The following is a 13,593-nucleotide window of genomic DNA, read 5'->3' on the forward strand; positions in this document are numbered from 1 at the left end:
GCATTGACGTGTGCAGCAACGGAATCCAAAGTCCATCCTTTCTGGATCAAATAGAACGCTGATGCAACTTGCACTGCGTTAAGACGTCGTATTAAATGCCCTTGGTTGAATACAACGTCCACAGATGACAACTGTCGTCTGTGTGCCTCACTAGAAAACACTGCGACACCGGTATTCATTTGCTTCTGAGCGATCACCTGACAGTGTAATGCATAACAGCCATAATTGTTGTCTGTTCTGAAAGCGAAGATCTCAACTCATCTCAGACCAGAGGTACAGCCTGTATCAAAAAACTAAACTTAACTCCGCCCCAACAGGCCATGAAGGCCCCATGGTAGCCATCGACCGCCGTGTCATCTTCAGCCCACAAGCGTCACTTGATGCGGATATGGAGGGGCATGTGGTCAGTACACGAGACCGGAGCCGCTACTTCTCAATCAAGTAGCTCCTCAGTTTGGCTCACAAGGTCTGAGTGCACCCCGCTTGCGAACAGCACTCGGCAGACCGGGTGGTCACCCATCCAAGTGCTGGCCTAGCCCAGTAGCGCTTAGCTTCGGTGATCTGACGGGAACCAGTGATACCACTGAGGCAAGGCCGTTGGCGCCTGTATCAAAATAGATTAGCACAATGGACGTTGATACACATGTTCCCCTAAATAGTTTTAACAGTTTATGTATAAAACAGGAAAATGACGTGAATCTGATCTGTAATGGAGGAAGACAGAGGTGATGATAAAAATTCTTTAATAATGGTAGAGTTCGGTTCCAGTGCATGACAGTAATGAACAGGAAAAAACGAGTGAAAGGAACGCCTCAAGACTGATGATGATACAAAAATAAAGAAACATATAAGGTGGAGTGGAGCAATTGTAAAGGGAAACGCACTGTTGGAAGTCACACAAAAAAGTTACAAGAAAATAGTAGAATAAATGAGTACTTTAACCGAGGCTTGAATAGCAGTAAATTATTTTTTTTATTTTCGTCGCTAACTTTTTATGGTGGCAGAAAAAGTACTTTGTCTTATTACATACTGCATTTTGCTCTATCACGCATAACTTATGGGTACATGATCATGTTCAGTTCAAATAAATTCAAAACAGGGCTTGCCCGATTTGAAAATAGACAAATCGCAGCCCTTTGGATTCCATTACACGGATTCAGCCAGTTACTGTCTAGTTTTTTGCATTATTTCGCCACGACAGACGTGCAGCTTTTTGTGAGGCTGTGAGCGGTGGCCTTTCGCGAGGTACCCCAATCCAGGTGTCCACTGCATACAATTCTCTTGCGATGTGCAATGTTCGGTCGGAAACTGGTTATGAAGGACCTGCATTCACTGACAGCAGCAATTCCTGTCGAGTTTGGCACTGGTTACGCGAAAGAACTTGCCAGCCTTCTAACAGCGGTGTGCCGCAAGTCTCTAGAGGAACGGAAGGTTCCAAATGATTAGAAAAGAGCACAGATAGTTCCAGTTTTCAAGAAGGGTCGTCGAGCAGATGGGCAACACTATAGGTCTATATCTCTGACATCGATCTGTTGTAAAATTTTAGAACATGTTTTTTGCTCGCGTATCATGCCATTTATTGAAACCCAGAATCTACTCTGTAGGAATCAACATGGATTCCGGAAACAGCGATCGTGTGAGACCCAACTCGCTTTATTTGTTCATGAGACCCAGAAAATATTAGATACAGGCTCCCGGGTAGATGCCATTTTCCTTCAGTTCCGGAAGGCGTTTCGATACAGTTCCGCACTGTCGCCTGATAAACAGAGTAAGAGCCTACAGAATATCAGGCCAGCTGTGTGGCTGGATTGAAGACTTTTTAGCAAACAGAACACAGCATGTTGTTCTCAATCGAGAGACGTCTACAGACGTTAAAGTAACCTCTGGCGTGCCACAGGGGAGTGTTATGGGACCATTGCTTTTCACAATATATATAAATGACCTAGTAGATAGTGTCGGAAGTTCCATGCGACTTTTCGCGGAGAAGTTGCAGCATTAGAAAACTGCAGCGAAATGCAGGAAGATCTGCAGAGGATAGGCACTTGGTGCAGGGAGTGGCAACTGACCCTTAACACAGACAAATGTAATGTATTGCGCATACATAGAAAGAATGATCCTTTATTATTTGATTATATGATAGCAGAACAAACACTGGTAGCAGTTACTTCTGTAAAATATCTGGGAGTATGCGTACGGAACGATTTGAAGTGGAACGGTCATATAAAATTAATTGTTGGTAAGGCGGATGCCAGGTTGAGGTTCATTGGGAGAGTCCTTAGAAAATGTAGTCCATCAACAAAGGAGGTGGCTTACAAAACACTCCTTCGACCTATACTTGAGTATTACTCATGAGTGTGGGATCCGTACCAGGTCGGGTTGACAGAGGAGATAGAGAAGAGCGAAAGAAGAGCGGCGCGTTTCGTCACAGGGTTATTTGATAAGCGTGATAGCGTTACGGAGATGTTTAGCTAACTCAAGTGGCAGACTCTGCTAGAGAGGCGCTCTGCATCGCGGTGTAGCTTGCTGTCCAGGTTTCGAGAGGGTGCGTTTCTGGATGAGGTATCGAATATATTGCTTCCCCCTACTTACACCTCCCGAGGAGATCACGAATGTAAAATTAGACAGATTCAAGCGCGCACGGAGGCTTTCTGGCAGTCGTTCTTCCCGCGAACCATACGCGACTGGAACAGGAAAGGGAGGTAATGACAGTGGCACGTAAAGTGCCCTCCTACACACACCATTGGGTGGCTTGCGGAGTAGGAATGTACATGTAGATGGTTGCCATTGAGAAGGCATAACACTCGCGGTGTGGCCGAGCGGTTCTAGGCGCTTCAGTCTGGAACCGCGTGACCGCTACGGTCGCAGGTTCGAATCCTGCCTCGGGCATGGATGTGTGTGATGTCCTTAGGTTAGTTAGGTTTAAGTAGTTCTAAGTTCGAGGGGACTGATGACCACTGATGTTAAGTCCCATAGTGCTCAGAGCCATTTGAACCATAACACTCGTCCCCGGCTTCTATCGGTCAGTAATTTTTTACGGCTGCTTTTCGTAGGCCCCGTTACATGGGTGCGAGTGGTACACCATTCCTTTTAAGTTCACTGGACAGTCGGCGTTGATACACCAACAAATCGAGTAACTTTATTCACAGTGTGGTCATGGACATGTACAAATACGATAGCTCCTTACGGCCACGTCGACCCACCTCACTGCTGATACTATACAACCGATTGGCACTCACACGCACACACACACACACACATTTATTACGTCTGAGGTGGAAGGTCACATGACGGCTTGATACCAGTTGTAACCCAAAGGAACCATTAGGTTCTGTTAGGTGGGTAACGCTAATGCATCAGTTGCCAGAGAGAGGCCCAACCACGGGTGTGTTTGCTCCAGAGCATAGCAGCGGCGAGGCATGAGTCTGTCAAGTAGGCCACGGGACGAAACGACACTCGGATCGTGTCGCTCGCGTCGCACGCACGCGCGCCAGAACAACCCCGCCGAGCAGCGCTGTCGCTTACGTAACAGGTCCCGAGAAAAATTACGTGCTGGATGCAGCGTCGTGAGGTAGAAATGTGCGCCGTTCGTTGGTCCTTGGACCGGTGTACCTGATTTTAAAGTAATCCACAGTTACTGTTGTGCGTACTTACATTTCTCTCCTTTTATCTAGGGGAAGGGGGGGGGGGGAGGGAGAAGGGGTGTCATCAGTCTTGTGACTGGTTTGTTAGATTCCACCATGAATTCCTCTCATCTCCCAACCTCTTCACAAAATGTTCAAATGTGTGTGAAATCTTATGTGACTTAACTGCTAAGGTCATCAGTCCCTAAGCTTACACACTACTTAACCTAAATTATCCTATGGACAAATACACACATCCATGCCCGAGGGAGGACTCGAACCTCCACCGGGACCAGCCGCACAGTCCAAGACTGCAGCGCCCCTAGACCGCTCTTCTAATCCCGCGCGGTCCAACCTCTTCATCGTTGAAGAACTTGCGCCCAGCGTCCTTGACTATTTGTTACAGTTCTCCGTTCTGTCTTCTCCTATAGTGTTACTTTCTATGTTGTTGTTGTGGTGCCGCGCTGGATTAGCCGAGCGGTCTAAGGCGCTGCAGTCATGGACTGTGAGGCTGGTCCCGGCGGAGGTTCGAGTCCTCCCTCGGGCATTGGTGTGTGTGTTTGTCCTTAGGATAATTTAGGTGAAGTAGTGTGTAAGCTTAGGGACTGATAACCTTAGCAGTTACGTCCCATAAGATTTCACACACATTTGATTATTTGTTGTTGTTGTGGTCTTCAGTCCTGAGACTGGTTTGATGCAGCTCTCCAGGCTACTCTATCCTGTGCAATTGCTTCATCTCCCAGTACGTACTGCAGCCTACATCCTTCTGAATCTGCTTAGTGTATTCGTCTCTTGGTCTCCCTTTACGATTTTTACCCTCCACACTGCCCTCCAATACTAAACTGGTGATCCCTTGATGCCTCAGAACATGTCCTACCAACCGATCCCTTCTTCTAGTCAAGTTGTTCCACAAACTTCTCTTCTCCCCAATTCTATTCAATACCTCCTCATTAGTTATGTGATCTACCCATCTAATCTTCAGCATTCTTCTGTAGCACCACATTTCGAAAGCTTCCATTCTCTTCTTGTCTAAACTATTTATCGTCCATGTTTCACTTCCATACATGGCTACACTACATACAAATACTTCCAGAAACGACTTCCTGGCACTTAAATCTATGCTCGATGTTAACAAATTTCTCTTCTTCAGAAACGCTTTCCTTGCCATTGCCGGTCTACATTTTATATCCTTTCTACTTCTGACCATCATCAGTTATTTTGCTCCCCAAATAGCAAAACTCCTTTACTACTTTAAGTGTCTCATTTCCTAATGTAATTCCCTCAGCATTACCCGAGTTAACTCGACTACATTCCATTATTCTCGTTTTGCTTTTGTTGACGTTCATCTTATATCCTCCTTTCAAGACACTGTCCATTCCGTTCAATTGCTCTTCCAAGTCCTTTGCTGTCTCTGACAGAATTATAAAGTCATCGGCCAACCTTAAAGTTTTTTATTTCTTCTCCATGGATTTTAATACCTACTCCGAATTTTTCTTTTGTTTCCTTTACTGTTTGCTCAATATACAGATTGAATAACATCGGGGAGAGGCTACAACCCTCTCTCACTCCCTTCCCAACCACTGCTTCCCTTTCATGTCCCTCGACTCTTATAGCTGCCATCTGGTTTCTGTACAAATTGTAAGTAGCCTTTCGCTCCCTGTATTTTACCCCTGCCACCTTCAGAATTTGAAAGAGAGTATTCCAGTCAACATTGTCAAAAGCTTTCTCTAAGTCTACAAATACTAGAAACGCAGGTTTGCCTTTCCTTAATCTATTTTCTAAGATAAGTCGTAGAGTCAGTATTGCCTCACGTGTTCCATTTCTACGGAATCCAAACTGATCTTCCCCGAGGTTGGCTTCTGCCAGTTTTTCCATTCGTCTGTAAAGAATTCGCATTTGTATTTTGCAGCCGTGACTTATTAAATTGATAGTTCGGTAATTTTCACATCTGTCAACACCTGCTTTCTTCGGGATTGGAATTATTATTCTTCTTGCAGTCTGAGGGTATTTCGCCTGTCTCATACATCTTGCTCACCAGATGGTAGAGTTTTGTCAGGACTGGCTCTCCCAAGGCTGTCAGTAGTTCTAATGGAATGTTGTTTACTCCCGCGGCCTTGTTTCGACTCAGGTCTTTCAGTGCTCTGTCAAACTCTTCACGCAGCATCATATCTCCCATTTCATCTTCATCTACATCCTCTTCCATTTCCATAATATTGCCCTCAAGTACATCGCCATTGTTTAGACCCCTCTATATACTCCTTCCACCTTTCTGCTTTAGCTTCTTTGCTTAGAACTGGGTTTCCATCTGAGCTCTTGATGTTCATACAAGTGGTTCTCTTTTCTCCAAAGGTCTCTTTAATATACCTCCTTATAATACGATGGAAATTATTCATGGATACGATATTGCAGTGCCTGTGTTGTTCTGAAGTACGATGCAATGTTCCGTCAGACATGCATGCACTGTAATATCGTATTTATACGCAGACAAAGGGCGAGCAACTTTCAATTAAAATGTCTCCCCCGTGCGAGAATATACATAATGCATGTACGAGGACAGGTGGAATTTTGGGTCTGGACCTGAGTCATGCTCGGATAGCCTAACGCAGGGGTTCCCAACAAAATTTTCTCGAGGACCCCCTCATCGAACATGATTGGTACCTTGTCATATCACAGCATCAAGTACCTAAAAAAGCCAAATTTACAGTCTTTTTATACGTTTTCTATTTTTGGTACCTAGAAAAAACATTGACATATTCATTATTGAAAAAATATTGAGCTTAAAACTTTTTCAATTTAGCCATCATTGTTATTGTTAAATTTTTGATTATTGCTCAAAACCTTAGTCTTCAAATCTGGGTGTTTAGTGTAACAAACTCCTTAAAAAATAAAAATTGAATATGAACTGAAAATGACAGAAAAAATTAAAACTGAGTGTATTGGTCTTTCAATTTATTTCAATGAAGGTTTGGAGCACGGTATTTTCTGGAAGTGAACCGTGTGGTGTGGGGAAACCGAAAAAGAAGAGAATATAAGAGTTTGAGATGTGTGCTTAGAAAGATGTTGAAAATTAAATAGACTAATAAAATAAGAAATAAGATTCTTCGTGGAATCTGCTGGGACAGGAATACACAAAGACCTTGTTCATCCGGCTCTCATTAATCCGGATTTCCGGTTTATCGGATTTCGTGTTTTGTTTCTTTTTCCTCTTTTTAACGCGGAAATGTGCGGTATACAGTTGGTACCGCAAGGTATATGTACAGTTGTTACTTTGATAACTCAGGTAGCATAGAGATCGCTGGTCCCAAGTTCACAACTACCGTTGCCACGGTCAGTGTGGATCTGCAACTCACAGAGTTACGAAACTGTAGCAATATATTCTTGATACGTGAATCTTCACTGAGTCCTTCGGAGAGGAAAGACGATTTTGATGTTGCATTTGTCTAGAAGCCTAATGGCCGAGAGTGGTTCCTGCACCGAGCTAGCTGCCGCATAGTTTAGCACACTGGGCTAGCATTTAGAAGGACGACTGCTCGAACCGCTCTGATATCCAGATTTAGGTTTCCCGTGATTTCCGTAGTTCGCCTCTGAAGCTGAGGGGCATCGTGCCTGGCTGCTACGCCATGGACCGGGATTAGATTCTCGTAGGGATTTTTCCATAGTGCGAGGACTGGAACGGAGTGCACTCAGCCTCGTAATTCCAACTGAGGAGCTACTTAGTGAGGAGTAGCGGGTCCAAAGTCAAGCAAGGCGACGACGCCCTAGAGAGCGGTGTGCTGAGCCCATACCACTCCATACCGCATCCAGTAGCGTCATTGGCAGATGATGACACGGCGGTCGGTCGCTCCCGATCTGGCCAGAATGTGGTGCCTTCCTTTACCCAAATCGCTCAAATTAAATGCCGGGCCGATTTCCTTCCTTAACCTTCCCTAATTCAGCTTATGTTCCGTCTCTAAAGACCTCATTGTCGATGGGACGTTAGCCACTAACCTTCCTTCTTCCTTTTTTTCTCCTTATTTAGTGCCTCATCTTCCTGGTTTGCTGCATCATTTCTTTCCTTAAAACCTTTTCTTATATGGGCTTCACTTTACGCATTTAGACGGAGACTTCTTTCAGGTGTTAAAGCTCGGCTGGTTCGTTTTCTTCGACGCGCGCCATGTGTACCAGAGTGATTAACAACGTATGCATGCGTCTGCGCCCGATGCTGGCACATCGTTACGTGTAGGTACAAGTCTGTGTGGAACTTTTTCCTGTAAAATGTGTGGCCTAGCACGCCATCGACCTAAAGAAAGGAATGCTCTTTTGTAGATCCAACGTAAATACAACACTTTGATGGACAGATGCCGAAATTGAGCCAGTGTGACACACTGCGCCCGTTGGGAAGTCTCGTGTGTCCCGCGTGACTGGGAATCAAACACAAAAGGGTAACGATAGGGGTCCGTTAATCGTAGACAGCTCCAACGTGTGGCGAATAATGGTTGCTCTCGAGGAAATGGCACAAACGGATAGCAATAATCGCCTCGTGCACTAAATGTATATATCTGGGGATCTCATTCGACACGTCAAGACAAGTTCTGTGGCAGCCAGTGAGTGATCAGGGTGCAAACAGTTGCAGATTGAGGCGCACTTTGCCTAACGATGCCTGTCGCCAGGGTTCACAAGGGAAGACGTCACACATGACCAACCGAATAGGCTCATTCCTTATTTGGAAGGTCGCTTGTGTGCAACCTAAAACGGAAGTCTCTAAGATTTTTGGCTCAACAGCCACCTGTTCTTGAGAAAACACCCCTAGGAAGGGTAAGAGAATGGACCCGCAAAATTACAGACCAATATCCTTAACATCGATTTGCTGCAGTACTTTATAACAATATCGATTTGTCTGCAGAATTCTGCAACGTAGTTCTGTGTTCGAATATAATAAATTCCCTACCGACAGAAAGCTAATGTCCACGAACCAGCAAGGTTTTAGAAAGCATCGCCCGTATGGAACTCTGCTTGCCTTTTTCTCACATGATGTACTGTCTAGAAAAGCAAGGTTTTAGAAAGCATCGCCCGTATGAAACTCAGCTTGCCTTTTTCTCACATAATGTACTTTCTAGAAAAGCATTTGACAAAGTACCCCACTGTAGACTGTTAACGAAGAAAGGAGCATATGGAACAGACTGCCAGATATGTGAGTGGCTCGAAGAACTCGTTAGTAATACACTCCTGGAAATTGAAATAAGAACACCGTGAATTCATTGTCCCAGGAAGGGGAAACTTTACTGACACATTCCTGGGGTCAGATACATCACATGATCACACTGACAGAACCACAGGCACATAGACACAGGCAACAGAGCATGCACAATGTCGGCACTAGTACAGTGTATATCCACCTTTCGCAGCAATGCAGGCTGCTATTCTCCCATGGAGACGATCGTAGAGATGCTGGATGTAGTCCTGTGGAACGGCTTGCCATGCCATTTCCACCTGGCGCCTCAGTTGGACCAGCGTTCGTGCTGGACGTGCAGACCGCGTGAGACGACGCTTCATCCAGTCCCAAACATGCTCAGTGGGGGACAGATCCGGAGATCTTGCTGGCCAGGGTAGTTGACTTACACCTTCTAGAGCACGTTGGGTGGCACGGGATACATGCGGACGTGCATTGTCCTGTTGGAACAGCAAGTTCCCTTGCCGGTCTAGGAATGGTAGAACGATGGGTTCGATGACGGTTTGGATGTACCGTGCACTATTCAGTGTCCCCTCGACGATCACCAGTGGTGTACGGCCAGTGTAGGAGGTCGCTCCCCACACCATGATGCCGGGTGTTGGCCCTGTGTGCCTCGGTCGTATGCAGTCCTGATTGTGGCGCTCACCTGCACGGCGCCAAACACGCATACGACCATCATTGGCACCAAGGCAGAAGCGACTCTCGTCGCTGAAGACGACACGTCTCTATTCGTCCCTCCATTCACGCCTGTCGCGACACCACTGGAGGCGGGCTGCACGATGTTGGGGCGTGAGCGGAAGACGGCCTAACGGTGTGCGGGACCGTAGCCCAGCTTCATGGAGACGGTTGCGAATGGTCCTCGCCGATACCCCAGGAGCAACAGTGTCCCTAATTTGCTGGGAAGTGGCGGTGCGGTCCCCTACGGCACTGCGTAGGATCCTACGGTCTTGGCGTGCATCCGTGCGTCGCTGCGGTCCGGTCCCAGGTCGACGGGCACGTGCACCTTCCGCCGACCACTGGCGACAACGTCGATGTACTGTGGAGACCTCACGCCCCACGTGTTGAGCAATTCGGCGGTACGTCCACCCGGCCTCCCGCATGCCCACTATACGCCTTCGCTCAAAGTCCGTCAACTGCACATACGGTTCACGTCCACGCTGTCGCGGCATGCTACCAGTGTTCAAGACTGCGATGGAGCTCCGTATGCCACGGCAAACTGGCTGACACTGACGGCGGCGGTGCACAAATGCTGCGCAGCTAGCGCCATTCGACGGCCAACACCGCGGTTCCTGGTGTGTCCGCTGTGGCGTGCGTGTGATCATTGCTTGTACAGCCCTCTCGCAGTGTCCGGAGCAAGTATGGTGGGTCTGACACACCGGTGTCAATGTGTTCTTTTTTCCATTTCCAGGAGTGTAGAACCCAGCAAGTTCTCCTCGACGGCGAGTGTTCATCAGAGTCAAGGGTACCACCAGAAGTGGCCCAGGAAAGTGTGATGGGACCGCTTTTATTTTCTGTGTACATAAATGATCCGGGGAACAGGGTGGGCAGTAATCTGCAGTTGTTTGCGGATAATACCTGTTGTAAGGGACGGAATCGAAGACAAGTGACCATAGGATGATACAAGGCGACTTACACAAAATTTCTAGTAGGTGTGATGAATAGCAGCTGGCTCTAAATGTAGAAAAAAGAAAGTTAATTTTCGGATATAGCATTAGTAGTGTCCTGCTTGACCCAGTCACGCCTCACGCCGCTTAAATGTCTGGGTGTAACGTTGCAAAGCGATATGAAATGGAACGAGCATGTGATGATTGTGGTCGACTTCGGTGTATTGGGAGAATTTTACGGAATTTTAGTTCATCTGTAAAGGGGACCGCATATAGGACGCTGGTGCGACTGATTCCTGAGTACTGCTCGAGTGTTTGGGACCCGCACCAGGTCGGGTTAAAGGACGACATCGAAGTAATTCAGAGGCGGGCTTCTGGATCTGTTACCGGTATGTTCGACCAACGCGCAAGTGTTGCGGAGATGCTTTGAGAACTTAAATGGGAATCCGTGGAGGAAAGGCGACTTTCTTTTCAAAGAACACTATTGAGAATATTTAGAAAAGCGGTATTTGAAGCTGACTGCAGAACGATCCTACCACCGCCAACATACACTTCGCGTAAGGGTCACGAAAATAAGATGCGAGAAATGAGGGTTCATATGGAGATGTATACACAGTCGTTTTTCACTCGCTCTATCTGCGAGTGAAACAGGAAAGGAAATGATAAGTGGTGGTACACAGTACCCTCCGCCACGCGCCGTACGGTGGCTTCCGAAGTACGCTTGTAACGTTCATGACACTTAATCGATTCAGAATTGTCGGTAACATAGAGAATTGATAACTGAGCATGTTTCATCATCATATGTGGAGTCCGTAAACACGTATTTTTCTAGAAATCTAGGAGGAGGAGGATATTGGTGTTTAACGTCCCTTCGATAACGAGGTCATTAGAGAAGGAGCACAAGCTCGGATTAGGGAAGGATGGGGAAGGAAGTCGGCCGTGCCCTTTCAAAGGAACCATCCCGGCATTTGCCTGGAGTGATCTAGGGAAATCAAGGAAAACCTAAATCAGGATGGCCGGACGCGGGATTGAACCGTTAGAAATCTAGGACATATGAGTAAACTGCTACGACTTCCGCTAATGTACACATAAGCTAAACGCTGTCAAATATAAATGCTGCTGGTGTGGCAATGAGGGCTTCTGGCTGGGGAGGAGGAGAACCAGTGTTCGATTCCCAAATGCATCCTGCAGTTTTTTTTGTGTATTTGTATTTTTTTCAGTATCGAAATTGGTAGAAACACGAGGGTTAATAAGATAATCAATAAGGAAGAATAACGAGGTTTCTCAGACTACTTGGATTAGCACAGAATTAAAATGTTAATCCTGGTTGCCTTACAATGGCTCATTCACTCACTCTGTTACATGTCCTCACTTCCCTTCGAACAACTATAAGGATAATGCTTGTCATATAAACATTCGAAACAAATATACACGCGGCACCAAGAACATCCAATGATTGCAATCTTCGTTTCTTCCGAATATTTGACGGGAAATAGACTTGGATTACATTAAAAAACTTCTTTTTCGGGAGTTGATTTTAATGTATACTTTTTAACGTATACCGCGCATACATCGCCTGAAAAACAGGTGCTAAAATTGATAATGAATTATGCTAAGAATCGTTGATGCATCCGCCCGGTTGTGCAGTTGCTGCTGGCTTTGCAGATGCACTTTACAGTTCTGAAACCTCCAAATAAAATCGGTCATCCGTGCTCCCTCGTGACGAATTCTCAGCAGTATTAATCGAAATTGTTTTCATAAAATGAGGCTTAAAATTTCAATTCTTTACTAACCTTCATGTTTACCAATCGTTAAGATTAGGAACTGCCAGTAATCCACCTGCTACGAAGGTAGTGTAGATGATTAGCAGATGTGGTACAATGGCTTAAGAGTTTTGGGTCTTCTTCCTTTTCACTTAACATTTTACAAATTTTCTATTTTTCTTATAATTAATTTCACTAGTTACGGAGTATAGCCATGCATGGAAGAGAAACATGAGCCATAAACAGTTCAGACAAAAAGAGAATAGAAGCTTTTGAGTTGTGGTACTACAGAAGAATGCTGAAGATTAAATGAATAGATCGCGTAACTAATGAAGAGGAACGGAATAGAGTTGGGGAGACAAGAAATATGTAGCACAAACTGACTAAAAGAAAGATGGGTTGGCAGGACACATTCTGAGACATCAAGCGATCACCAGTTTATTATTGGAGGGGACTATGATAGAAAACGCAGAGGGAGACCAAGAGATGAACATAGTAAGCAGACTCAGAAGAATGTAGATCGGAGATAATGAGGCTTGCAGAGTAGCTTGGAGAGCTGCATCAAACCAGTCTTCGGACTGAAGACCACAAGAAGAACAACAACAGTTAATGAAAATCCTTAAATTATGAATAACAGTTCAAATTATAAAAAATACAACAATTAAAAAATCTAGAATGATGAGGTGTTTCCAATAGCGGCATATCTGTACGAAGGTGCTTTATTCGCAACTACCGGTTTCACATCAATATAGACGCATCTTCAGGTTTATAATGGTAAATGGACAGTTACGGAGTCCCAACTTTCGAGGAATTATCTACATTAAAAACCAAACCACACTGATAGGTTCAGACAACTTTCTGGGGAGGGCAACCACAGCGCAGAGCCATTATGAATAACAATAACAATACTCAATAACCGTTCAAGTTATCATAAAAATAACAACAATAAAAAGTCAAGAATGATGAGGTGTTTCCAAAAGCTGGTAGCTTTATGAAGACGCTTTATTCGCAACCATTAAATTACACTTCTTGCACTGAACAACCTCCACTGGATTTCAGGTGGCGGGTGCCGAAATTATTAGCAATAATAAATAAGTAAACAATCAACCTCTTTTGCGAAATTTATTTGTACCACATTTGCTAATTGGTCGTTACACCAGCGGCGTTTTCATTTAACAGCCTTTACGTTATTGGTACATAATCAGTAGCCGTAATAGTTTCTTTCCTCGATTTCTGGGAGAATATGCATTTGCGGATCCCACGTATGATAATGAAAAAATACCAATTTTTAATTATCTATCGAGCATTTCAATTTTGAGTCGTTTGCGCGTGATGAACTTTGGAGGTGGTTTTCTCAAAACCGGAGAGCTGTTGAGCCAGAATATCTCAGATACTTT

At 45.2% G+C, this 13,593-nt stretch overlaps 1 protein-coding gene and 1 pseudogene across 1 annotated transcript in view; one reads left to right on the forward strand and one right to left on the reverse strand.

Annotated features, from left to right (window-relative positions):
• Positions 1-13,593, forward strand: part of LOC124795912 (5-formyltetrahydrofolate cyclo-ligase) — an 84,434-nt gene that overhangs the window by 37,196 nt on the left and 33,645 nt on the right. The gene's annotated exons all lie outside the window — the stretch shown is intronic.
• Positions 485-602, reverse strand: LOC124723585 (annotated as a pseudogene).

The sequence above is a fragment of the Schistocerca piceifrons genome, chromosome 1 (assembly GCF_021461385.2).
Source record: "Schistocerca piceifrons isolate TAMUIC-IGC-003096 chromosome 1, iqSchPice1.1, whole genome shotgun sequence".
Classification (NCBI taxonomy): Eukaryota; Metazoa; Arthropoda; class Insecta; order Orthoptera; family Acrididae; genus Schistocerca; species Schistocerca piceifrons.